Source organism: Enhydra lutris, unplaced genomic scaffold (assembly GCF_002288905.1).
Source record: "Enhydra lutris kenyoni isolate GAN:26980312 unplaced genomic scaffold, ASM228890v2 scaffoldscaffold19, whole genome shotgun sequence".
Lineage (NCBI taxonomy): Eukaryota > Metazoa > Chordata > Mammalia > Carnivora > Mustelidae > Enhydra > Enhydra lutris.
Window position 1 is genome coordinate 30,671,256 of NW_019154103.1, and position 25,835 is coordinate 30,697,090.

The 25,835-nt window shown below is 35.0% G+C and overlaps 1 protein-coding gene across 1 annotated transcript in view; it reads right to left on the reverse strand.

Moving 5' to 3' along the window:
• Positions 1 to 25,835, reverse strand: part of LOC111148386 (F-box and leucine rich repeat protein 17) — a 524,279-nt gene that overhangs the window by 295,857 nt on the left and 202,587 nt on the right. The window lies entirely within an intron of this gene.

A 25,835-nucleotide genomic window follows, 5' to 3' on the forward strand; every position in this document is an offset into this window, starting at 1 on the left:
ACGTAATTCAATATTTTCTGTTTAATTCTTGCACTTTAACTTATTTGTTTAAAAGTTTGTTTCTCCCTCAAGAATGTTAAGTCCTCCAGAGTAGAGACTGTTACATTTATCTTTGAATGTCTAGCACGTAAAAGCCTATGTTTCAAGTGCTAGCAGGAAGAGCAAGAAGATAAGCATGCACAAACACAAAAACACAAACACATTATAACTCACTTTAGTTGGCATTAATTTGTCTACACTTAAAATATTCTCCCCCTCTATTTGTATCATTTTAGCACTGGCACTTTAGAAATTATAAGAGGCTACACTCTAATTATAGTTATTTTGAATTCAATGTTTTGCTTTCCTGGTAATCTTTTTCGCAAACAGTAATTTTTCAGACTGTTTAGGGAATTTTTTCCCACTCTACTTCCAGCAAAAGTAAGTTCTTAAAAGGTGTTTAATGAGCTAAATTTGTACAGACCCAAAATGATACAGTAAATGGTAAATCAGCTGGGCTTGAATTTCCAGATGCTCCTTATTATTTCCTTAAATCAACTCAAAGCAGCAGTTCTCCAGCATTCGCGAGAGCACCTCTGTCCAAAAAATGGTGTCTGTTTATAAATAAATATCAATTTGTTAACTTATTTCCCCCCCTGGAGCCTACATAAGTAATACTAGTCATTGCATTTAAAAACGAACTGGAAACCAGGAACACCACAGGAAAAAATATTTTGATAAGGAATTAGGGCAAGATTTCTTTTAACTGTTAAAAGTCCTTACATGATGAATTTCAGTGCTAAAAGAAGAAATTTTTGGCCTTACTGGTACCACCAAGTAGAATTATTCAGATTTTAAATATATTCTTTAAAAAATGAATATAGACTACCAGTGTGGGGTTTTTTTTTCGTTTTATTTTATTTCTTTTCAGTGTTCCAAGATTCATTGTCCATGCACCACACCCAGTGCTCCATGCAATACGTGCCTTCCGTAATACCCACCACCAGGCTCACCCAATGCCCCACCCCCCTCCCCTCCAAAACCCTCAGTTTCTAATGTGTTTGATCAGAAAAAGGGCACTCACATATTCATAAGAAGAACATGATATTAATGTATTTATTCACTGCTACAGTATTTTATAAAGAATCTCAAGTGCGACAGCAGGCATCTCTCCATGCCCAGACTTTCCATGACATGCAGTCATTACGGAATACTTGGTCTTCTGACTATACCTTGCTCTCTCCTGCCTCTGCTTTTACTAACATCTGCATTAAAAATCCTTCCATCCTCATTCATATATGTGAATATTTAAATACATTTTGAAGCCCAAAAGCCCTAACAAAATCACATTCAATAAACTTTCATTGAGCCCCTTAACTTAAGTGAAGGTGTTTCTAATGCTCTTTATACCTGTGACCTTACATTTTTTCATGAAAACAAAGTATGTACAGCTGTCTTCTTAGATGGATACTCATATTCTGCCTGTGGGTGAGCTTCAGCAATTTGTCTCCATGTGAAAACGTTAGAAGACTCCATTTGGTTGGGGAAAATAAAAAAGAATATAATCTTTAATTTTTTAATTTGTGTCTCAGGAAGCTGGTAAAGAGATCTTGATTTTTAAAAAACCCAAGCTAATGGGCAGAACTTATGACTGAAAAATTATAGAGAAATGTTGAAAGTCTTTTCATTTTCAGCTTTAAAAAAAAAACTGACTAGATGAGGTTGGCTCAGTCAGTTAAGTGTCCAACTTGATTTCAGCTCAGATCATGATCTCAGAGTAGTGGGATCAAGTCTCACATCAGGCTGCCTGCTCAGCGGGGCGTCTGCTTCTCCCTCTCCCACTGCTTCTCAGCCCATTTGTGCTCTCTCTCTTTAAAATAAATAAAATATTTTTAAAAAATCAACTAACGGGGCACCTGGGTGGCTCAGTGGGTTAAGCCGCTGCCTTCGGCTCAGGTCATGATCTCAGAGTCCTGGGATCGAGCCCCGCATCAGGCTCTCTGCTGTCTAGGGGAGCCTGCTTCCTCCTCTCTCTCTGCCTGCCTCTCTGCCTGCTTGTGATCTCTCTGTCAAATAAATAAATAAAATCTTAAAAAAAAAATCAACTGACAACTCATGTTTCTAAAATGGTAGTAGAATCAAGAATGTGTGATACCTTTGGAACCCTTGCTTTGGTTTTATAATTCTTTGGTATTTCTAATACACTTAAACCAAATTGAAAGAGTCAAAAGTTAAATAAAAGCTATTTTACCTGAGCCATTTCTCAAAAAAGGAAATTGACTACATCATTAGATTAATGTAATCTAGTATATTTGATTATACCCCAATGTCCTCAAAGAGTTAATGCATGTGCTATGAGGGAAGGTGATTCTTAAAAGGTGTTTAATGAGCTAATCCTATATGAACTAAAAAATGATATGATAAACATTAAATTATTTGGCTTAAATTTATGTACTCTCACGGACCAATATAAATACACTGGAATTATTTTTAACATGAAAAATTCCTCATTTAATCATTTGCCAACTGGAGAAAGCAATTTCCCACAGCTAAAAATATTTAAAAATCTGATATGAGAATAAAATTATATTAAAATGGCATAATACATGGATCTGGCAACTTGCCAAGGGTAGATATGGACTTTTGCAGATTTCTCTTTCAAAGATATACCAAGCATTCCAACATTTCTAATCATTTGATAGTCAACTGCTGTAGGCAAAAAACTGTACCTAGTAATTCTGTGCCAATATATTTTAAACTATTTCATAAACATTGCTCATACAGTATGTCTAATAGATTTTGCATACTTTTTCTTATCGGAAACTTCTTTAACACATATAATCTACAGAAATTCTCAAACTAAATTAAATCATAATAGGAATGAAACTGACAAAATCTTTTAGTTGGCCTATTTTACCTGGAGAAACTAGTAAAATAGGGCTCATGACTGAATCTCCATATATATTGAAAATAACATGTTTAATATTCAAGTAATTTGGTTAGACTCACAGACTGATAATTTTGCAAACTTTTCTATATTTAAAAATGCAAATGTGATAGAGAAGCACAATAACATTTTAAACACATTGTTTTAGAATTACGTACTTTCAGTCCATACTCACAGAACCAAGACATTAACGGCATTAAATAGACAAAACAGTTGCTTCATTATCAGAGTTTCACAAAGCTTTTTTTTTTTTTTAATGGTAAAACAGGACTCAATTTTCCATATACTTTGATGTATTCTAGTTATGGCACTCTTGCCATTTATGAATTGAAAACATAATTTGTGACTTAAAAAGTATGCATGAAGTTTACTTGACAAATCATTTTCTACTTCTGTCACTGTACAGTAAGAAGTACTTGTGGAATAAATACATCAAGAACAAAACAATCAACTGCACAGAAATAAATGAGTAGGGATCATGTGGCAACTGCAGAACTCTATACTTGAAGGACACCAGCATCTCAGATCCCCTCTCTCAGAACTGTTAGTGCGAGGCAGAACTTTGAAGTTCGTATAATCCAATGTCAGATAGGTCAAGACAAATTCCATTTCATCGCCTCAACAAACCAGTCTACTTAAAAATTTCTCTCATTAAGTACATACAACATTAAACACATCCTAACTCACCAATTTCCTTCTTCTCCAATCACTTTCATTTACTAACACAAATGTTAAAAAGCATCTTACAATGTTTATTACTGTGGGGAAGTCAAGGATATGAAACAGGTTGTATTTTTAGCTTGAGTTCTGCAAATAAAGAAAGTGAATTATTAAATAAAGAGAATTATTCTAAACAACAGAAAGGTCAGTTTTAAACATATTTGAAATTAGAACTTCAGGTGTCTCATTTAGTTTCCAAATGGCCTTTCTGAAGGACAGAGAAAGAACCCTTACAGAATATAGAGTATAGCACCATATCCCTATTGCCTAAAAAACAAAACTTTACAATTTAGAGACAATCACTATCAAGACTCATAGAGAAATGCACAAAGATACTATTAGTAAGCATAAGCTACTAAGCCTCTAATCACCAAAGCAGAACCTTAGAATCTGAATTAAATTGTCACTTTTTAGCATAAAAAATATTTAAATGAGGATTATTTTAATCCATGCTTCTAAATTAACTCTGAAGTTACTTTCTGTTTTATTATCACTGTAGTAGGACATAACAAGAATTTCTCCATTCCGGTTCAGGTCCTGGTATGCCATGTCTCTTCCTCTAGTCCAAGTGGCTACGACAATAGACCTCAGGGTCTCAGAGAAGGAATCTTAGGAAAACAAGAATCAAACCCCTCTTTGAGTTTCTTTCTTTCTTTCTTTCTTTTTTTTTTGTTTCAGATTTTATTTATCTGTCAGAGAGAGCATAAGCAGGGTGAGCAGCAGGCAGAGAGAGAAGCAGGCTCCCCTCTGAGCAAGGCGCCTGAAGTGGGACTCAATCCCAGGACCTAGGATCATGACCTAAGGTGTTGAACTAACTGAGCCACCCAAGTGTCCCTTCTTTGAGTTTCAAAAACCCAGGCTTTTGAGTTGCAATGACCTGGTTTTTAAGCTTCAAAAGCCTTAAGGACTTGAGTTACCTGGTTTATGCCAACAAAGACCTATGTAAAATTTCCCCATAAGAGGACAGGATATAAATTCAGAAAAGCAAGGTCCTGAGGTGGGTGCACTGGTACTATAGGCTAGATACCCCCAAACAGGTTCAAACAGAAAAGCATCTGTGAAATCCTAACTAGCAAAGGCCAGAAGAAGAATTAAGAACTCAGAGATTTCCACATGGAGCATGAACTGGGAGCAGAATAAGAATGTGCTAATGCAAGAACAACCTCCTCTCTCATCATTAAAAATACTGTGCTTAGAGAAAACTGGCAGGAACATAATTTTGATGACCTTTCTTCACAAGAAAAATAAAATTACATTCTTGTATTTCCAAAATAAAATACATTCATGATTTAAGAAATCCTATTTTTCACTTGCATTTCATGAAGCTTATTTTTTTACAGATACTCTACTCTTTTATGGCATTATTAAACTATTTACATTTTTTGAAGGCTTATTTCTCTCTCTTCTAAACAGTATGCATGTACTTTATATAACTTTTAACAATGTCTAATTATAGTGCTGTTATTTTAAAGTTTTTTTCTCCCTTTTCAAAGAACTTTCCTTAAAATAAAATCTATGGCCATGGTTCTTATTTCCTTTAAAGGACCTTGTTTTGTTCATTAGGTACCTTCTTGAAATTTAATTGAATTTTTAAAGAGAGTATCAAATTATTCGGCAACTCAAATTCAACTAAACACAATGGTTTTTAGTTTTAATAAGATGGTTAAGGTTTACTGGTGTAATGACAGTGAATCAAATAGATTAATTATAATATATTTACTTAATAAATACTTATTAAGTGACTAATTTAATAAATGACTAATTTAAATGACTAAATGATTAATACTAAGAAATTATTTGATATAGAACCACTGCCCTATACAATAGTCATTGAAGCTTCTGATTAAAAAAAAAGAAACTTCTGATTGATGATGAGAAGAAAAAAGATGGAGAAAAATGTATAAAATGCACCTACCTCCAGCTGTAGTAGGACTTTAAAAAATAAGAGATTTCTTTTAAACTCACATTAGAAGAATTTGATAAAGATGACAGACAAAACGTAAAAGATACAAAAAAGGAAAAAAAAAAAAAGCCCTTGAAGTTAGCCCTGGTCCAAACTAAATTTGTTAATATATATCTTAGAAAATAAAAGCACTTAACTTTCTTTTCAAATTAAAAAATGACATTTGAGGCACCTGAGTGGCTCTGTTGGTTAAGCATACGACTCTAGATTTCAACTCATATCATGATCCCAGGGTTGAGAGATTAAGTACCTTATGGAGCCTTCTTAGGATTCTCTCTCTCCTCCCTCTACTGCTTCCACCAACCCCACTCTCTCTCCCTCTCTTAAAAAAAAAATTAAAAAGTGACATAGGACATTTCTGTGAAAGCAGAAAATAATTTTAGATACAATAAATATAAATCTCAACCCACGTAATAATTTATGTAAGAAATGTGATTTTTAAAAAGATTTTATTTATTTATTAGAGAGAGAGAGAGTGCTCGCTTTGGCAGCACATATACTAGAGAGAGAGAGAAAGAGAGAGGGAAAACGAGCAGGGGGGAAGGGCAGAAAGAGAGAGAGAAACAGACTCCTGAGCAGACAGCCCAACTCAGAGCTTGATTCCGGGAACTTGAGATGATAACCTGAGCTGAAGGCACATGCTTAATCAACTGAGCTACCCAGGCACCCCAAAAATGTAATTTTTTCATTTTTCTATAGGACCATATGATTATTCTACTGCAGTAAGTTATGGTGAGAAGAGCAATTTAATTCCCTTTCATGTCTAAAATTTTTATTGAATATAGTACTAAATCTCAAGAATCTTCACCACAGTTTTTTTTATAATTTAGAGACTATCAAAATCAAGACCAAAGTAGTTCAAGATAGATCTGAGGAAATTATCTAGAATGAGCACAGACAAATAAAGAGATGAAAACAAGGATAGGTAAAGTGATATGGACTAGGAGTTAAATAGAAGGAAGCAACACATATATAATCAAAATTCCAGAAGAACACACAGCATATGGGAAAGCGAAAATTTTCAAAGACATAATGGCAAAGGTGTTTGAGAACTGATGAACACTAATCCCAGACTTAGAGAACCCAATGAATTGCAAGCATAATAATGAGAAATCCAGAGGCGCCTGGGTGGCTCAGTGGGTTAAAGCCTCTGCCTTCGGCTCAGGTCATGATCCCAGGGTTCCTGGGATCAAACCCCCATCTGGCTCTCTGCTCAGCAGGGAGCCTGTTTCCCCCCCTCTCTCTCTGCCTGTCTCTTTGCCTACTTGTGATCTCTGTCAAATAAATAAATAAAATCTTTTAAAAAAAAGAGAGAGAAATCCAAACTTCAAAACATCACGAAACCATACTATATGAAAGGCAAGAGATGTCCAAACTTGTCAGAATGTAAAGACTGATCATCTATAAGGTAATATTAATTAGACTTAAAATGACTTCTTACTAGCAATAAAGGATGCCAGAAGGCACTAAAGTAATATCTTTATTGAGATGAAAGAAAATAATTTGTAAACTAGAATTCAACACTCAGCCAAACTATTTCCAAAGGAAAAATGAAAAAGTAAAGATATATTCAAAATAACAAAACCTGAAAGAGCTTCTCATCAAAGGAAGTTCTCAGGAACACTTTGGAGGAGGAAGGAAAATGATTCCAGAGAGGAGGACAGAAATGCAAGAAAAAAGGGTAATAGAAAATAGTAGTAAATATATGGGTAAGATTAAATAAATATCAACTGTATAAAATAGTAATTTCTGACATGAGAAGGGAAATGTAAGTTTGACAAAAAAGTACATAATGACTGACTTTATACCTTGTTAAGTATGCATATTAAAATAGGCATGATAGGAGCATTTGGGTGGCTCAATTGGTTGAGTGTTGGACTCTTGGTTTGAGTTCAGGTCATGATCTCATGGGCCCTGGGACTGAGCCCCATGGTAGAATCTGCAGTCATTGGGGAGACTGCTTGAAGATTCTCTCCCTCTGCCTCTCCCTCCACCTGCCCCTCTTTGTGTGTGCTCTTTCTTTCCCTCTTTCTCTTTAAAATAAATAAATCTATGAAATAAAAATAAATAAAATAAAATGGTGATCATTAAAGAATGAACACAGAAAAAACAAATGTCAGTGAATCCAAAAGAAGGGAAATGGAATGGGCAGAAAGGTTGGGAGAGCGAAATAAATAAAAAATATAATAACTTGGCAAAAAAATTCCAATATACGGACAGTCCTCAACTTATAATAGTTAACTTATGATTTTTCAGCTTTACAATGGTGGTAAAGCAATACCCACTTCAGAAACCACACTTCAAATTTGGAATTTTGATCTTTTCCCAGGCTAGTGAGGTGGGATATGACACTGTCAATGTGAATGTTATGAACACATTTAAGACAGGGTAGGCTATGATGTTCAGTGGCTTTGGTTTAGTAAATATATTTTTAAGCATTCTTTTTTTTTTAAGATTTGCTTACTTTAGAGAGAGAGAGAGAGAGAGAGCACATGCAAACCAAGGGAGGGAAGAGAATGGGAGAGAGAGAATCTCAAGCACACTCTGTGCTGAGCATGGAGCCGAACTCCGTGAGAGCCTGAGATCATGACCTGAGCCCAAAACCCAGAGCTGGAGATTTAACCAACTGAGCCACCCAGGGCTCACCAGATGCATTTTCAACTTAGAATAAATTCAACTTAAAATGAGTTTATCAGGATATAACTCTACCGTAAGTTTAAAAAGATCTTTATTAGAATAGTCATACAAATGCAAACGGATGAAACTCAGCAGCTAAAATGAAACTCTTTAAAAGAAAGCCAATGAGCGGGGCACCTGGGTGGCTCAGTGGGTTAAAGCCTCTGCCTTTGGCTCAGGTCATGATCCCGGAGTCCTGGGATCGAGCCCCACGTCGGGCATTCTGCTCTGGGGGGAGCCTGCCTCCCACTCTCTCTCTGCCTGCCTCTCTGCCTACTTGTGATTTCTGTCAAATAAATAAATAAAATCTTAAGGAAAAAAAAAAAGGCCAATGAGCTCTGTTAATATCAGACAAAGGATTACCTGAAGTCAAAAACATTAATAGATTAAAAAAAAGAGGGACATGACAGAACAACAAAATATTCTCAACAGAAAAATACAGAAATTCTAAACTTGTAAGATCCCAATAACAAAGCCTAAAGCAAAAGAGTTATGTAGCAATAGATAAGAAACACAACTGCCATAATTTATAAATACTGCGATTGTCTATGTAGAAGACACAAAAGAATTTAGAGATAAATTAATAAAAAAGGATAGTACAGTTATCAGATACAAAAATCAGCATCAGAAAGTCCACTGTATTTCTGTATCCCAGTAAGAGAAAACTTTTTTTAAAAAATGCCTTTACAACAGCAATGCCATATCTAGGAATAATTAACAAATGCATGCTAGCTCTTGATGAGGAAAATTATCAAATCTTATTGTAAGAAATAAAAAAAAGACCTAAATAAATCGAGAAGTATGCTATCTAACCCAGAAAATGCAAATTAAACTACAATGAGATTTCATTTTAAACCTCACTAGTTCCAGCAATGATTAAGAAGCTGGTCTCACAAGCATGTATGAGAATATGAGGCAAAGCAATGCTCATTCACTGCTACTTTGAGTGTAAATTTATTCAGCCAACTTATTCAGTTGGAAAACAGTTTGGCATCCCATTGGGAAGTGGGTCATGTACAATCTTACAATCCACCTGTTCTGTTCCTAGTATATGCACTCAAGAAACTTTTGTACATGAGCTTGGGAGATATGCATATGAACATTAACGTGAGCAACACTGCTCATGACAGCCAAAAACTGGAAACCACACAAATATACAAAATAAAATGGATAAATAAGTGCACATAACGACTACAGATTAATTTCTCAGGGAGGTTTCAAAGGGCACAACAGGTCAAGTGATTTCATCCTCCACATTAACACATGTAATTCTGAGAGCTGCCATCAAGTAGCACTTGGTGCCACAGGTTCTGGAGAAAATAGAGAATGCTGAACAAGGGCCACAGAGATATTATTATTATTATTATTACCTATGAAGTGGTAACTATGAGTCAGTGACTGTGCCCTGTTAAGACATTATCACTCCTCATTACTCATAAGCAAAGTGGGAGTTTCTCACTTTGCTCATGATAAAACCAAGACTCAGGTCACTTTGTCAAGGTTACACAGTATGTGGCAAATGACAGGGTTCTACTTACGTGACTTCAAAGCCTGGTCTCTTAGCACCCTTGTTTTGTGGCATGTATCACAATGCAGCTTTGTAGAACAACCATGATTTGTAAACTTACCATATCTCATTCAACAACCTATAACTTCCAAGGGTAGGATCTTTATCTGGATTCTTTGTCCTCATAGCCTTCAAAGTAAACATTCAATTTAAAATACCTAAATTATGTATGGAATAAACATTTTACTTTCTCTAGCCTTTTCACACACATGATCCAATCTAAACATTCTAACAGATTCTCTGAGGGAGGTCCATAGAAGACATACTGAAATGAAAGACTGGTGAGTTAGAAGGTCCAGCACCATGCTGAACCTACGTTTGCATTGGGGCAAGTCATTTAATGATGTACATTCTATAGGCTTTTATGGAGGAGCAGACTTTCAGTAAATAATCAAAATAGAACAACTAAATAAGCGATTAAATATGAATTATCATTGCATGTAAACATTAAGAGAAACTGGCATTTGAAGTATGTTTTAGCTACAGATTTTTTTTCCACTTTGAAGTGTGTTAAGCATGTGTTAAGCATAAAAGAGCTGGGCTCTGCTTCTAGCTTCATTTCCTACCCTGGACACATGAGTCTCTGGATAGTCCATGATAGTGGCTGCAGCTCTGCGTTCCAAATACCGTCCCACCAGGGTTACTAATAGATCTAATCACAGTCCACACTCTTTGTATCAGGAAGTCACAGTCATTTCTTCTCATACAAAGTCCAAGTTCACTATCCATTAATTTATTATAATGAAAAGAAAAAGCCCTAACTTTAACATATCTCATATTCTCTAAGTGTTTTTTTTTTCATGTGCCATATGACTTGTGTCTTCAAAATAATCCTCAATACTTTATTTTCCTGCTCCTAAGTCCAAGGCATAAAAGTCCAATGCAGGGAACTCTTGGGAGATGTCCTCTGATCCCATGCCCCTTAACTTCTAATTATGGATGTGAAGCTTATTTGTTTGATTTTGGCTTTTACTTTTGGAAATTTTCAAATATGCTGAAAAGAAGAAAGAATAGAATGTATACTATGAACCTTCCACCTAGATTTGTCAATTGTTAACATTTCACCACATTTGTCCTATTGCACTCTCAAAATACATCTTTTTCCTCTGCAGAATCACTTATTAAGTAAGTTTGAAACATCAAAATATTTTATTTATAGGGGCGCCTGGGTGGCTCAGTGGGTTAAAGCCTCTGCCCTCAGCTCAGGTCATGATCTCAGGGTCCTGGGATCAAGCCCTGCATTGGGCTCTCTGCTCAGCAGGGAGCCTGCTTCCCCCCTCTCTCTCTACCTGCCTCTCTGCCTAACTTGTGATCTCTGTCAAATAAATAAAATCTTTAAAAAAATAATATTTTGTCTATAAATACCTCAACATATATCTCCTAAGAACTACGACATTCTCTTATTAAATAATGATATCCTTTCACGCTCAAGAAATTTAACTTTGATATAATCATTTTTCTCTAATACAGCCTATCTCCATTTGTTCCAATCATGTTCTTAAGAGATGTTTTTTCAATCCAGGATCAAATGAAGGATCAGGCATTACATTTAATTGTCATGTTCCTTTAACTTTTACTCTTGCCTTTCATTAGATCAAATGGTTTAAGAATCCATATTAATTGTTTTACGGGATGTCCCATAATCTTGATTTGTCTGATTATGACTTTGTGCTTAAATTCAAATTAAGCATTGTTGGCAAGAATACTATAGGAGATGTTTTCCTTCTCAAAGGAGCATATCTGAAAGTACAAAATGTCCATTTTCCCCATTATTGGTAGTAATGATTCATCACTCGATTAAGGTAGAATCTGCTGGATTTCACCACTGCAAAGGCATCTTTTGCCCTTTACAACTAATAATCTGCCCTTCATAATTAATAATTATAAACTATTTTTTCTCCTACAACTTTCCACACAATGATTTTAGCTTTGGTGATGACTATGACAACCTTCATTTTTATGTGGGCCCCTCATCCTTTATGGTGGCTATACTAACCAATCAGTCCTTCTCAGAATAACTGCCTAAGTAACATACCATAAGGTTCTTTAGTGAGGCCTACAGTTTTAGTGTAATGGTCTACTGAAGTCCTCAGTATAAAGTTCCTCTCCCTTTTTTCCCTTTCTCAATCTTATTAACTGTCTTTTAATAAGAGCTCCAAATATAGTATTTAAATGGTAGTTGCCTCGTTGCTCATATTGGACAAACTATTCTATTTGCTTGCCTTACTTTCTATAAAAAGAAAAGTTATCCATACACAAGCAGAACTAAACTAAACCCATCAAACTTGAGCCCATCTGTCTCATTGGTTAATAAAGAAAATTCTCTTTGCTTCATAAAATTATAGGACAATCTGTCAATCAAACTCCTAGCTTGTCTCCTAAAAGATTTGTACCAGTTGTCTGTCATATCTCTAGCTTTCTATATTTGCTGTGGATCTTACTTTATCAGCTCTAATGAAGCAAGCTACATAAGAAGGTGAAATAAGGTTTCTATCAAAACCTTAATTCCCAAATCAGAAGTCAAGAGGGCAATCCTAGGAAGAGCAGAGCCATCTGTAGACACCTAGAAGAAACTTTGCTAAGACAGATAATTACAATAGTGGAACTTTTCGAGAAAATAACTGTGACCTAGGCTTAAATGTTACCCATAAAAATCAAAACTGATCTTTTTATTATGCAAAATGGAAAGGTGATTTAAATAAGGACACCTATTTTTTCACTTTATATTTTTTCCTCTGTAAAAACCCTGCAGACATTTTAAGTAAGTAACCTAGGGATGAACAATGTGCGTTAACACCTCAATAATGAACACAATATGCTCCAATGACATTCTTTATTCTCAGAAACTTTAATACCGAAGCTGGAGAAAAAAAAAAAAAAAGTTCAACTTAAATTATGTATTCTCCCACAGGAAGCTTAAATGGCCAGGAGAAACCACAGTGAACAAGAAACACTAGTCTCAACTTTGCTATTGTGATCAGTTTCTTCATCTATGAAAAAGAAGATTGGACTTGATGAGTTTTAAAGATGTTATGTTCAGAGTCATCTATGAATCTAAATGTACTGGTGACTAAGTCGTGAAAAAATAAGTTGATACTCAAATAAAATAACCTTTTGCCTTCCCCCAAAAGATTTAACCAGAAGCACAAGATTTAAAGAGGCACCAAAAATACTCTGTAATCAAAATAATTAATAGTTTAGTACAATATTTTTTAAAAATAAAAAAAGGCACAAATCATGATAAACAAAATACCAAAATGTTAAACAAAAACAGGCTGTGGTTTGTTTGATGATCCTGAGATAACTATGTAACGGGAACAGATGTTTACCATCAGCTAACAATTCCTAGTCCATGAGGCTACTTCCTGTCAGGAAGTTTTATAAGAGTTGAGAATGGGGTCCAACCCACTGGGCAATATGCCTTTTATATATAGTCAGACTTGTGTTAGAGAGCTTTTATTGACTTTTTCCACTTGATACAAAATATGGGAGGTTTTTTTTTAATAAGTGCATATTAAGTACACACATTTTTAAAATAATTTTGCTTGAGGCTCTAATATGGCTCAGTAGGGCACTGGATTTAAGGATTCACTCTTTCAACAGGTGAAGCACCAAAATGTTTAGATTCCTCCATTCTGGGAGATTTCAGTCTCAAAGAAATGAAAAGTCATTTTTAAAAAAAAGTGAAATGAAATACAAAGTACCATGGAGAGAAAACAAAAATCCTAAAATTCAGAGATTTTAGAGCTTCCTATTTGAAGGCAGGGGTAGGGTGGGATGAGAATTAGAAACAGGAAGTGGAAGAGAGCCCAGAGTTATTAGCAAATAGAAATACAATCATTGTATGAAATACACATTTTTAAAAGATTTTATTTATTTATTTGTCAGAGAGAGAGAAAGAGAGAGAGAGCAGAAGCAGGAGGAGAAGCAGGCAGAGAGAGAAACAGGCTCCCCACTGAGCAAGGAGCCCCATGCAGGACTCAAACCCAGGACTCTGGGATCATGACCTGAGCCAAAGGCAGACATTTAGCTGACTGAGCCACCCAGGCGACCCTGCATGACATATATTTATACTAAAAAGTATTTGTTTGTTTGTTTTTTTAAATCTTAAATCCAAATTAAACTGGGCATCCTGTATTTTATTTGGCCATCGTAAAGTGGTGGGTAGTATATAACTTCAATTGTGAAATATGGATCTAAATAAGAAATTCCTATTTTACTATTTTGAAACTACTATTCAACAAATAGAAAGCATTATGACACAAGGCACTGAACTGAATTCAAATACAATTCTGGCACCAACTAGGTGGCTAATACTGGTAAGTTACTTCTGTGAATATTGCTCCTCAATATTTTAGTATTATTTACCCTATATACCTTGCAGAGTGGGCAGGCTCAGGAAGCCCAATATTCCTAAAAATGCTTTATGGGGTGTAAGCATTAGTGAAATAAGAATTTAAGTTAAAGCAGTGTCTTACTGTGGAAGCCAACGTCTATACTGCTGATCTAACCCCACTGTTCCATGGAACAGCACTTGGTCCAAGAACCATGGCATCTGTGACTAAGAGTTAGGAAATTGCACTAAAAATATATCAAGGACCAGCTTGGCTTCTTAAAAACAAAGTTATAGCCTCTTGTTAAAGGGTAAAATTCCCAAGAACACTCACTTTCACTGTTATTAGGACTATTGATAGATGGCTAATTATTGTGTAAAAATGTGTTTAAAACTTTTTTAAAAGTCCAAATGCTCAAACACCTTAGACACTAATGTCTGTGTGTACTACACTGTTATTCAGGGCTCAGTCAACTGATAAAAAGTTGCCCCTTGTGGGCAGTGCTTTCTTCCAGGGCTGGGTAGGGACTCCTACACATTCCAAAGGGATGCTTGTCAAATCCGCTAACTGGGCCATCAGGTGAATTTGAGAGTGATGTCAGATCAAGAGACTGACTTGACTGTGCTGCACTCACTACCTGATACCTGAGATATGAACACTTGATTTGGAAGACAAGATTAACTTCAAAATGGAAGGATAGGAGACAGACAAGAGAAAGGTAAAATACACAACTGGAGATGGGTAAATTCAAGAGATGAAAGAAGAAAATGGTGTGAAAAGGATTACAGATAATCTCAAAAATGAAATGAGAGAGCTGGGCCGGGGGCAGAGGGAGGGAAGGAGATATGAAAAAAGAGACCAAAGGAAGATGAAAAAGAACCTGAATAAAAGAGGTCAAAAGAGGAAATGTGGAGATTACCCAGCCATTATCCCTAACACACCTGCCTAAAGAAATTGGTCAGGACCATAATATTCCCAAACTGAATATTGCTCTGAAAGCAAGAAACCAAAGACTGGAGTCAAGAAAGTACTAGTAGAGGATTATAAATAAAGAGACTACCTTTTATCAAAAGTGGGGCACTGATTAAAACCTATTTTAATTTTATAGAAGAAATTTATATGTAGTTATGATTAGTTATATACAGTCTTATCCATCATAAACTATTAAAACTTAGGGTACATATTTGTTATAACCCTGTAAGGGTTTTTTGTTTTTGATATTTTTCTTCTTATGATTTCTATTATAATAAGCATCATATTATGCTATAATTACTTATTCATAAATCTGCCTTTCCCCTTATTGACACCTGTGAGCAACTTAAGACAAGAAATCACATTATTTATTTACCTTTCTGTGCCCAGCACCCAGCACACTGTTAGAATAGGTGACTAATAGGCACTTAATATATATAAATTTGAGTTCATGAAATTAATTGAGAGAACAAAATCCTCCATGGAATATAAAATATAAATATATTCAACCTAGGAACAAAATCTATGTACTTGATATCAATAAATAATTTCTGGAGAAATGGACATTAATGTGGTTCTAGCTATAAAATCCTACTTGTACACTCTAGACATACTATATTAAAGTATAAAAAAGAAGAGTTGTTTCACAAATTAAGGATTTAAAAATTTCTGGAGTATCAACCTTGTTGATTTTTTTACCATCTTGTTCTAAATCAATCCTGTTTATTTTTCCTTACTTAAAGAAATTATAAATGTGTTGTTACAAAAGCACTTGATACTAACAAGTTTTCATCTATTTTCATATAAACAAGTTTTAGGAATCACTGTATGATTCCGTCTAAATGAAGTTTTTCTTAAAATATACTTCTAGCTTTACATACCAAATAAGAAACAAAAATTAAAAATAATAGTAACAATTATTCTTCTACTCTACTCTGAAGTTCCAAGAATAACAATTTGATTCTAATGCATACCTTAGTTCTGTCGCATGGCAAACAGACACCAAAAAAATAAGAAAATTAAAATAGTGAGGATCAGTATTAGTTACACAAAGGGCTAAATTGAAAACCTCTTAAATTATATAGTTTTATTTTTAATCATTCTTGAAATGATCTATTTATTCAAATTAAAAACAAGAGTTTCAATAACCTACTTTATATAATGAATCAAAGCACGAGTTAGATTTAGCTGTTAGATATGCAAATATCCACCATCTGATAATATGCATCATGTAGTATTCGATTTTTCACTTCATGCACTCCTATGAATGGCACTGAACAAACTGGAAAAAAAGAGTAAGCTAAGGACAACATACAAATGTGAAATAACTGTGGAATATTTTTTAAATAAAGAAATGAAGGGGGAAGGGTTTTTTCCCCCAATTTTTTTCCATTCCAAATAACTCATTTTGTTGTGCAACACAGAGTTATTAAAATACATTCTGTCAACAAATAGTCTGCAAGTCTAAATCACTAGGAAAGTATGTTTTATATACAAATCTAGTAATGGAAATAGCCCAAGGTATCTCTTACAGGAAGGTTTCTTTCTTTCTTTTTTTTTTTTTTTTTTTTTTTTTATAAGAAAAAAATGCAACAAAGTCAATACAACACTTTTTTATTTTAAAAGAGCATGTTTGTTGTGGTCTATGCAGTTTTAGGAACAGTCTGTGAAGACTCAATAACCAGGAATTCAACTTTGATTTTTCTTAAAAACTTTGAATGTAACCAACTGTGACATATTCAGATTAGGGAGTTGAAGACAATAGCATCTGAGAGCTAAAACTAGAAAAGAAAGCCTTGGTAAATCTATTCAGTCTTACATTTTCTCTTGGGGAATAGAAGACACCAGAAGAGGCAAATACAGCTATGGGAAGCTTCTACTGCCCAAAGGTATACCTTGAACCCTCCTGGAACAAGGAAAAGGGAACCAAGGTTACAGGGAGGTTCCTAACAAGTAAATGGTGGTATTTCAATCAGCAATCCATCTTTTAGATTTATAAAGGTCTCAGAGAATAAAGATCAGAATGTGTTTGGTCTAACATCACAAATAAATACTCCAAATAGAGAAATCTACTCTAGAATATCGAGTTGTAGGTATGTTCTCATATCTTTCGCAGGTCGAAGCAGACAAACTCAACTTTCCCATCCCCCTTTTCTTTGCTCAACAAAACACTATGCAACTCAACTCAAAAACTACTAAAGCAAAAGGATTACTTAGGAAGACAACCTTTCAGATTTGTATTAATCTGGTGATATGTGACACATCCTATACAACATATAAAGATATATTGAGAAGTGTTCAGACTTTTCATAAGGGGTGAAATTAACACAAATATTTCATTTGCTATGATATTTCCTTAACTTGTACTAAATTCATGATGTCTTGTTAAAAATCCATAAATACTACATGAAGTTATAAAAGTAAAAAGAGCAATGATAAATCAGTTTAGATCCCAGAATTATTTTCTCATTAGGACAGTGAAACTTTGTATGTTTTCCCTATATAAAAAATAAAACATGACTGCAATGAGAATTTTAGTTAAATGGTATATCCCTGAAAAAGTCACTGAAAAAGGTTAGAAAACCAAAATTGCGACAAGTTAATTTACTTCATCCAATACCTAAAAATAAAAGGGTCAACCAGTGACTTGGAGTGCCTATTTCTACTAATTGTGGTAACCACGTTTTACACAATTCAGATCCTAAAACCTATGATGAGACACAGTGAAAGGATGCACAATTAATACAAGTTGCTTGCAATAATCTCTTCTCTGCAGTACCAAAGGCCTTTAATAGGGTGCGTGTACTATAATACCAAGATTAGATTTATATATCCTAGAAAATGGGTTACACGCTGATGAACAGCATTAAATTGACATAATGGCTCTTAGTGGTTAATAAATGTAGCTTTTTTCTTACTTTAATTGGCAATGACTAGACTGACCTTTTCTCTATAATTTTAACTACTGTACAGTAATCAGACAAACCACTACTTACTTCTGAAATAAAGAGTAGCGTAAGAAAGCTTTCAGTCACTAGCTTTGAGAATGCAGAGTAAAATTGGATTGGCATTCTACTGGGGAAAAAATGAACTATCAATAAGAAAACTAGTTTCATAAATTATGTTCTATGTTTAGCTTCATATCTGAACTAAGGGGAAAAAAATCCCAGAGGAAAGCCCTTTTTGTGTACTTAGGCAATCCCCTTACTTGAGGTTAAAAACCTATCCTGGAAACAAGTTTGAAAGTCAAGGGGTATTTGGCTGGCTCAACTGGTGGAGCATGCAACTCTTGATCTTGGAGTCATGAGTTCAAGCCTCACACTGGGCAGAGACATTACTTTAAAAAAGTTGGTGGGGGGGGTACCTGGGTGGCTCAGTTGGTTGAGCGTCTGACTCTTGGTTTCGGCTCAGGTCATGATCTCAGGATCATGGCAAAGAGCCCTGTGTTGGACTCTGAACTCAGCAGGGCATCTGCTAAAGTTTCCCTGTCCCTCTGATCCTCCCTGTGCCCACTCACTCTCTCTAAAAACAAAAATAAATCTTAAAGAAAAAAAGCAAGAGAAAAAGTAAAAAACCTGAATTAAGGATATTATTTGAGATAGAAGGACAGGAGTGGAGAGAAGGTTTGCTCCCAGAGATCTAAAAATAATAATGATAAAATCTCTAATAGTGGTACTTGCAGGAATGCTTTCCTTGGGCTCACATAATTTCTCAGGGAGGTTAAGAATCATGACGGGGGCCTTGGGGAAAAGTCAGCTGCCAGTCATCCCAGAGGACTCATGACTCAGGCTGTGAACAGAGCTGTTTCTCCCATCTGAGAGAAACCACCCTTTCCTCCACCCTGTTTCTGGGCCTCTGGGGAAAGTCAGCTTGTCTTCAACCCTTTAAGCCTCCTCAGTGAGAAACACTATGTCCCTGGAGGAAAGGTGCAAGATTTCTTTCCTCACAGCCAAGAGTGTGCATAAGCGATCACCTGCCTGAGTGACCCTGGGGAGAAAATCATGGCATGCTGAAAGAAAAACCAATGCAAGCTCCACCGGTGGGTTAGTTCTTGTTTCAAGTGGCATCTTAAGGCCTTCACAGAAGTTAGACTCTGTGTTCCAGCTGTGGCAGCTGGCACGTAGTCACACCACTAGGCAATGATCAATCAACTCAAGACTCAGGATTACTTTCTCGTGAGGACAGTAAAACCTTGCTCATTTCCCCTATATGTAAGAAGAAATACAGTTGTAATAGGAATTCTAGTTAAACAGCATATCCATATTTGTCACTGAAAATCAGTTAGAAAATCTCAATGAGAGCCAAGGACCATCTTTTGTCAACTAGAACAATGAAATCTGGTATATGAAAGGCAGTTTAATGAAGTCACTGTACAATATGTGAAAATCCAGGTTATAGAAAAGCTCAATGTGCAGTAATTAAAAATTATCCATACATGTGAATTGGAGACCATTTATCTTCCCAATTATAGAAATGGCTAATAACGCTCAGAGTGTACTCAGTGGAGTTAAAAGGGTTGACTAGAAATGATGAAAATGAAAACTGACAAAAGTATTATATAATTATCCAGAAATCCCTTGACTATATCAGAGGGAAATATTAATACACTACAAACTCTATGAAGGCAGGGAACACAAATGTCCTGCTCACTACCCTATCCCAAATGCCTAGTCCTGGTAGATACTTACTAAATATCTGATGAATGAATGAATGAAGAGTAAATGAAATCAGACTCAGTAATTTTCCCTCACATAGTCTTGGATCACACAAGTAACTATTTCTCATAATGCTTATCAGACACAAAATAGACAGATGTGAACAATGCTTCTCTAAAGACTTTACTTGGGATAGAAAACTATATTCTACTGTTGTGACACTGGGCTACTAAGTTAATCTCTCGTACTTTTATTCGCTCCCTTGAAAAATGGCAATAGTAACAGTATGTACCTCACAAAGTCTTTGGGGGTCTAGTATATGGAATGTAGTTAGAACAGTGACTAGCAGAGCCGATACTATATAAGTGTTAGTGGTTTCTGCCATTATTCTGTAATAATAGTCAGGGAGGTCTTTAAAACCCTATGGTTATTCACTGGTCTTATTAGTCCCTCTCCTGGCCACCAGGCAGAGACCATTTCTTACTTAACTATGTATTGCCAGGACTAAGCACAATGCCTGGCACATAATAAATGGTCCAAAAGAAAAAAAAGGAATACAAATTGTATTGAATCAAACCCTAACATTACAATGTTCTCATCAGAAAAAAAAGTCATCTAGGCCCATTATGATTCAGAACATGAATTTCCTACATAATAAATCCAAATGTGACAAGCATTTTCCTCTAGCATTTGATAATATCTAATTAAGAGATGGTTATAATGAAAAAGCTTAAAATATTTCATTTTTGCCAGGCCCATCATACAGTCAACCTCTATTCCTTTATACTTTTCCTTACCATTTATTCATCATGCAAAAACTAAACTTTCAATCCTTTAAATGTATTACTGTGACATCAATGACAAGGATAGCCGATAAGAAGGTTCAACTGACAATCAATGGGAAATGGGCTAAGATGTCAACAATGCAGGACATTAAAACATTTTTTAAGATCTGTACTGAAGATATGGAGAACTACACATTATTCCAAATGTAGTTAGCATTACAAGCACACTTCTTTGCAAAATAACATGTTAGAACTCTAAAAAAGGGTGGTTTGGTTTTGTTTATAAATTTAAAATTTTCCACCTAACTGCTATTATTCACCCTGAAGTATTTCTCCCTTTGGTTTCAGAAAAATAAAATCTCAATTAATACTCTGATATAACATGCTGGATCATCTAAAACCCGGCAATAACATCTTTCCATAGTTTCTTTCCTAATATTTTAAGCAGTACCTGATAGGTAAGAATGAGCTTTCCTCTGAGCACCTAGAAATAAGATTGTCCCCGAAATTAAACCATGAAATGAATAAAAAATAGAACAAATGAGCAATGATAATAGTCAAAATAGCTTCCAGGCCACAGAAGAATTTAACATCACATCATCATCACAATGACAGCCACAGAAAGAAGATACCAGTTGGAAACAGGGTAACCATCTAATCGATGATCCAACCATGACATTAAGCCAGATATAAATCAGGACTGTGTTATACCAATTGAGACAAATGGTCACCCTACATGACAAGAAGTTTTGGTCCTATTGGAAAATAAGAACATGAAATAGGAGAGCAAACTTTGGTATTGTCCGTCCAAGTACTATAAAAGGATCCTGTTTCATGAAGATATCATACATTTGGTAACTCCAATATTTTAGCCCAAGTCTGTTCTTATGATGTAGTTTTGTGTTGTTATATGTAACTTAAGTATGCAACTTTTCATCTACTTCTGCTTTATCTCTTCTGGTATATAGTAAATGTTTTTGTTGACTGTGACAATGTCTCATGTATCTTTTCAAATTCCACATTCCGGCATTGTGTACTATAAACTGTAGACAGAAATCAGCTGCTTACTGGCTGATAGCAATAATAATCATTATTATGGCTGACATGTATAGAGTTATAGCTATGTGCCAGAAACTGTTCTGAGTACTTCACATGTTTAAGCACAGTTAAATCATACAAAAATCTCGTAAGTAAGTACTATTGGTATCCCAATTTTACAGATAATAAGAGTGAGAGATTAAGGAACTTGCCCAGTGACAAGCAGGTACGAAGTGCCAGAGCCATGTATCAGTCCAGACTGTCCAGCTATAGGGCCTGTGTTTATAACCACTAGGCTATCCTGCCTCTTGGTGGAAAATACGTTTTTGTGCCTCAATAATTTATTACAAGTTTTTTTCAGCCATTAAACCTTAAAGCTGTTTTTAAATTCTCCAAAATAGTTGCGATAACATCCAGAAGTGGAACAGGTATGCAGAAACGGACACTCTTCTGCAGGAATCTAGACATATATTGATATAATATTCTGCAGGGAATTAAGCAAGACGTATAGAAATTTAAATATGTATACATTTCAATGCAGAAATTCTACTTCCAGAATTTAACCTTAAGGAGATGAAAATAAAAGCGTACAAAGAAATAGGTATGAGAATGTTCATTGTACAGTTATTCATAGGAATAAAAATCAAAAATAATGCAATGTTTACCAATAAGAATCTGGTTAAATACAATGTGCTAAAACACTAGCATGGATCCATAAGAAATGGTGACATGGAGCTATAGTTATTGAAACAACAATAAATCCATAATATATTGTTGACTTTCAGACACAGACTGCAAAACAATATGCATAATGAAATTCCAAAAGGAGGTAGGGGGAGTACAAACACATATGTGTCTATCTGAAAAGACGTTCATCAAAATGTAAACAGTAGAAATGTCAGGAGAGCAGGAATTTAGGTAGTCTTATTGTTTTAAAAATATTCACTAAAAAATCTCCTTGTGTATGTGTTATTTTGTCATTCCCAGGGGCATAAAACAAATATGAGAGCCTACAATCCAGAGACACTCTGTCCATTCTAGGACACGAATGAAAACAAGTGTTGGTGGCAAATAAGTGGCTAGCTAGTAAGAAAGGTGAGCAAGGAACCGAAGCAGCCTCTGAGTCAGGAGGAAGCAGAATTCAGGCTCCACCTTCCCTGCAAGAAAGCTGAACAAACCCGCACAAGTTACAGATGATCTCTGAACCTGTTTCAAAACTGCAAAATGAAGGAGCTACACAGGGTGTTCTGAGACGTTCTTTTCATTTCTAATGGTTTCTGGTTAAAATTTTCGGAAAGAACAGGTAGGAAGGAACAGGACAATTCCTCTATCTCTTGCTAGTCACAAGTGGATTATTGTGCAGTTTATGAGCCTGCACTTTAGTCTGTTTGTACAGAATGTGAACTATCAAAGTCCAGAAAATGAGAACAACAGTGGAAACCCACAAACACACTTAGGCAACTTGTTACGGGAAATGTGATTATTCCTCAGAGAGTGGGGACAGTATGCTCTCCTAAGGAAGAGACCCTCATCATCCCAATAAAAGTTCATTTCCAAAGAGCTGACAGTTTATTTATAACATTTCACTTCTATACAGATTTAAAAAAAAGTACATATGATCCATCTGACACTGTGGTATTTATGTCTACTGACAAAAATCTAAGGAATAGTCAAGGGAGACTTTGATGTTGCATTCCACTGTTATTCAGATATATCAATAATCAAATCTGGAGAGCTGCCAATAAAAACAGAATAAACATCATTAGCATTTTAATAAACCTGCAAGCCACAGGGCTGGAAAAACCAAGTGAGACAGAGTAAAGGGAAATCAGCATGTGCAATGTCTCCCCTCCAGCGGTTTGCCCTTTGGCAGTCCACTATGTCCTCCCTGCTCCACTCCCGCAAAACACACACTCCGGAGAGACTTCTCTGTATTTTAAAACCCCTTATAGACCTGCCCAAGCTCTTTAGTTAAGAGGATACCTACAGTTTTTTTTTTTTAATCAAGAATAAATAACCTGATTTTTAACATACTTTAAGAAACTGCTGATGTTGTAGTTCTAAGAAGCATTTTGAGCGTCATGTAGTCAGACTGTGATTTTATATGTTAACTTAATGGACCCAGATGATAGATGAAGGAAAAAGTGATAAGAAGATGGAAAGAGAGAGAAGAGAGAATATATGCAAAAGCCAAAGAATCAGGAGCTTTGACAGAGAAGGCTGAAACTACTTCCAAATCAAATCCTCTGACTCTTGGAATATATCAACTCAGAATTACATGTAAACATTCAAAAGTAAATAGTTAATTTTTCTTAATTTGGCATCATTACATTCTCTCAACTGAACTAGAAATTAGAAATTAAAAGCCCTGCTTCCTAGAAAATTTTGAATTTAATTTTTCATTAACCCACTGTGCATGTATGTGCGGGTGTGTAGATAATGTGAAAGTATTTTTGAAAAGTGTAATTCGTTAAAGTATGTTTGGATAAAAACTGTAAGTGAAAATCATTTTACAAAGGTAATGTAGCTCTACATTAAGGGATCTTATTTTATAGCAATATAAGTAAGGAACACTGTTGCTGTTTAAATCTGAATGTACTTTGTGCATTTAATCTGAAAACAAAGAGACACTTATGATAATATATAATAATTGGTATACTTTAGTTGTCTTATTTTCTTCAGATAATTGTAAAACTGTGAACACTACAATGTCACTATATAATAAGCAATTAAATAACCTTCAAGAATCGGCTCGTGTCTTGAAGAAGTTTGACTTAAGACATCCGCTGTCAATTTATGGGAAACCATGAGGCTACAATGGTGATAAAGCATCAGTGATAAACGGTACCATCCAAACCACCATTCTAATAATGAACTAATGATTCATTCTCAAGGTGCTTTTGAAACATGATTAAGCTTCCAAACATTCCACTAAAGTAGGTTCTCATAACCCCAATCTTATAAAAGAGAAGTTAAATTAAGTTTACCAAGGTTACACAATGAATAACTCAATGATTAAAGTTTGGAATAACAGCAAAATAAACAACACAAAGGACCTCAGACTCCTATCTCCCACTGCAAACCCTATTCATTAGTATTGCAGAGAAGGCTTTCAGAGTAATTTATTTCTAACTGACCTTCTCTGGTGGCTACTGGCAAGTGTTTGCCAAAATGTCACTGACCAAAAAATTCCTTACAATGCCATGTATTATAAAATGAATATGTCAAGAATCAGATGAAAATGTCATCAGTGACACTGACAACAATAAAAGAAAATATTCTACAGATTTAAGGAATGGAAGAAGATCCAAGTTAAAGGGGAAAAAAATTACCTGAGAAAATGTCATCAGTAACTACAGCAACAAAAAGTAAAAGAGACCACAGCTTTAAATAAAAGAAGAAAACACAAATCAAAGGGGAAAAAAGTTACCTGAGAATCCAATGCTCTCTAATGGATCAGAAAGAAGAAAGACTCCTTTTATGGAGGCCTGTGGAAAAACGAGGTTGGTCTCCTTTTGAGATCACCTTATTGTTTCTGGGGGAAGTGGAATAGGGAGATGAAGCAACATGTCTAAGCACCTGTGAGAGTTCTTCAGATCTGAATCCCAAAGTCACTCATTTTATCATTTGCATGTCAAAATGAATGGCATAATTTGTGAATGTCATAAGGAGTCACAGCAAATTAAATAGAAATTGAACAAAAATTTCCTCCTTGTTGCCCTTAAAATAGAAAGTCAAAAGTTGTTGATTTCCCCATTTAGAAGTCTTTGGAAGTTTCACTTTTATAAATACTTAAAGTCAAACAATCCAGTTGGATATGTCTACCTTTTTGAAATTTATATAAGTACATGATACATTCATATCATATATATTATATATGTATGTGACTTCACTGAGAAAAATACTTTTACACTAAGACTTCAGATTTTTTTTCTAAATGGACCTGGCTTTAAAACTTAAATTAAAATAAATAAAATGGACCTATATTCAAATGTGATTACTGAAATCAATGACTGCAGTTCATTACTGATGATCAGAATATATTTTTTGTATATTCTGGAATTTTCATCTGTATGTGATTGGCACTTTTAAATAAAACTTTAATAGAACATTATAACATGTTTCAAAATAACATGTTTACATACTTTTGATTATCTGCCTGAGGATAAACTGTTTTTAAGATTAACCACAGTCCAGAT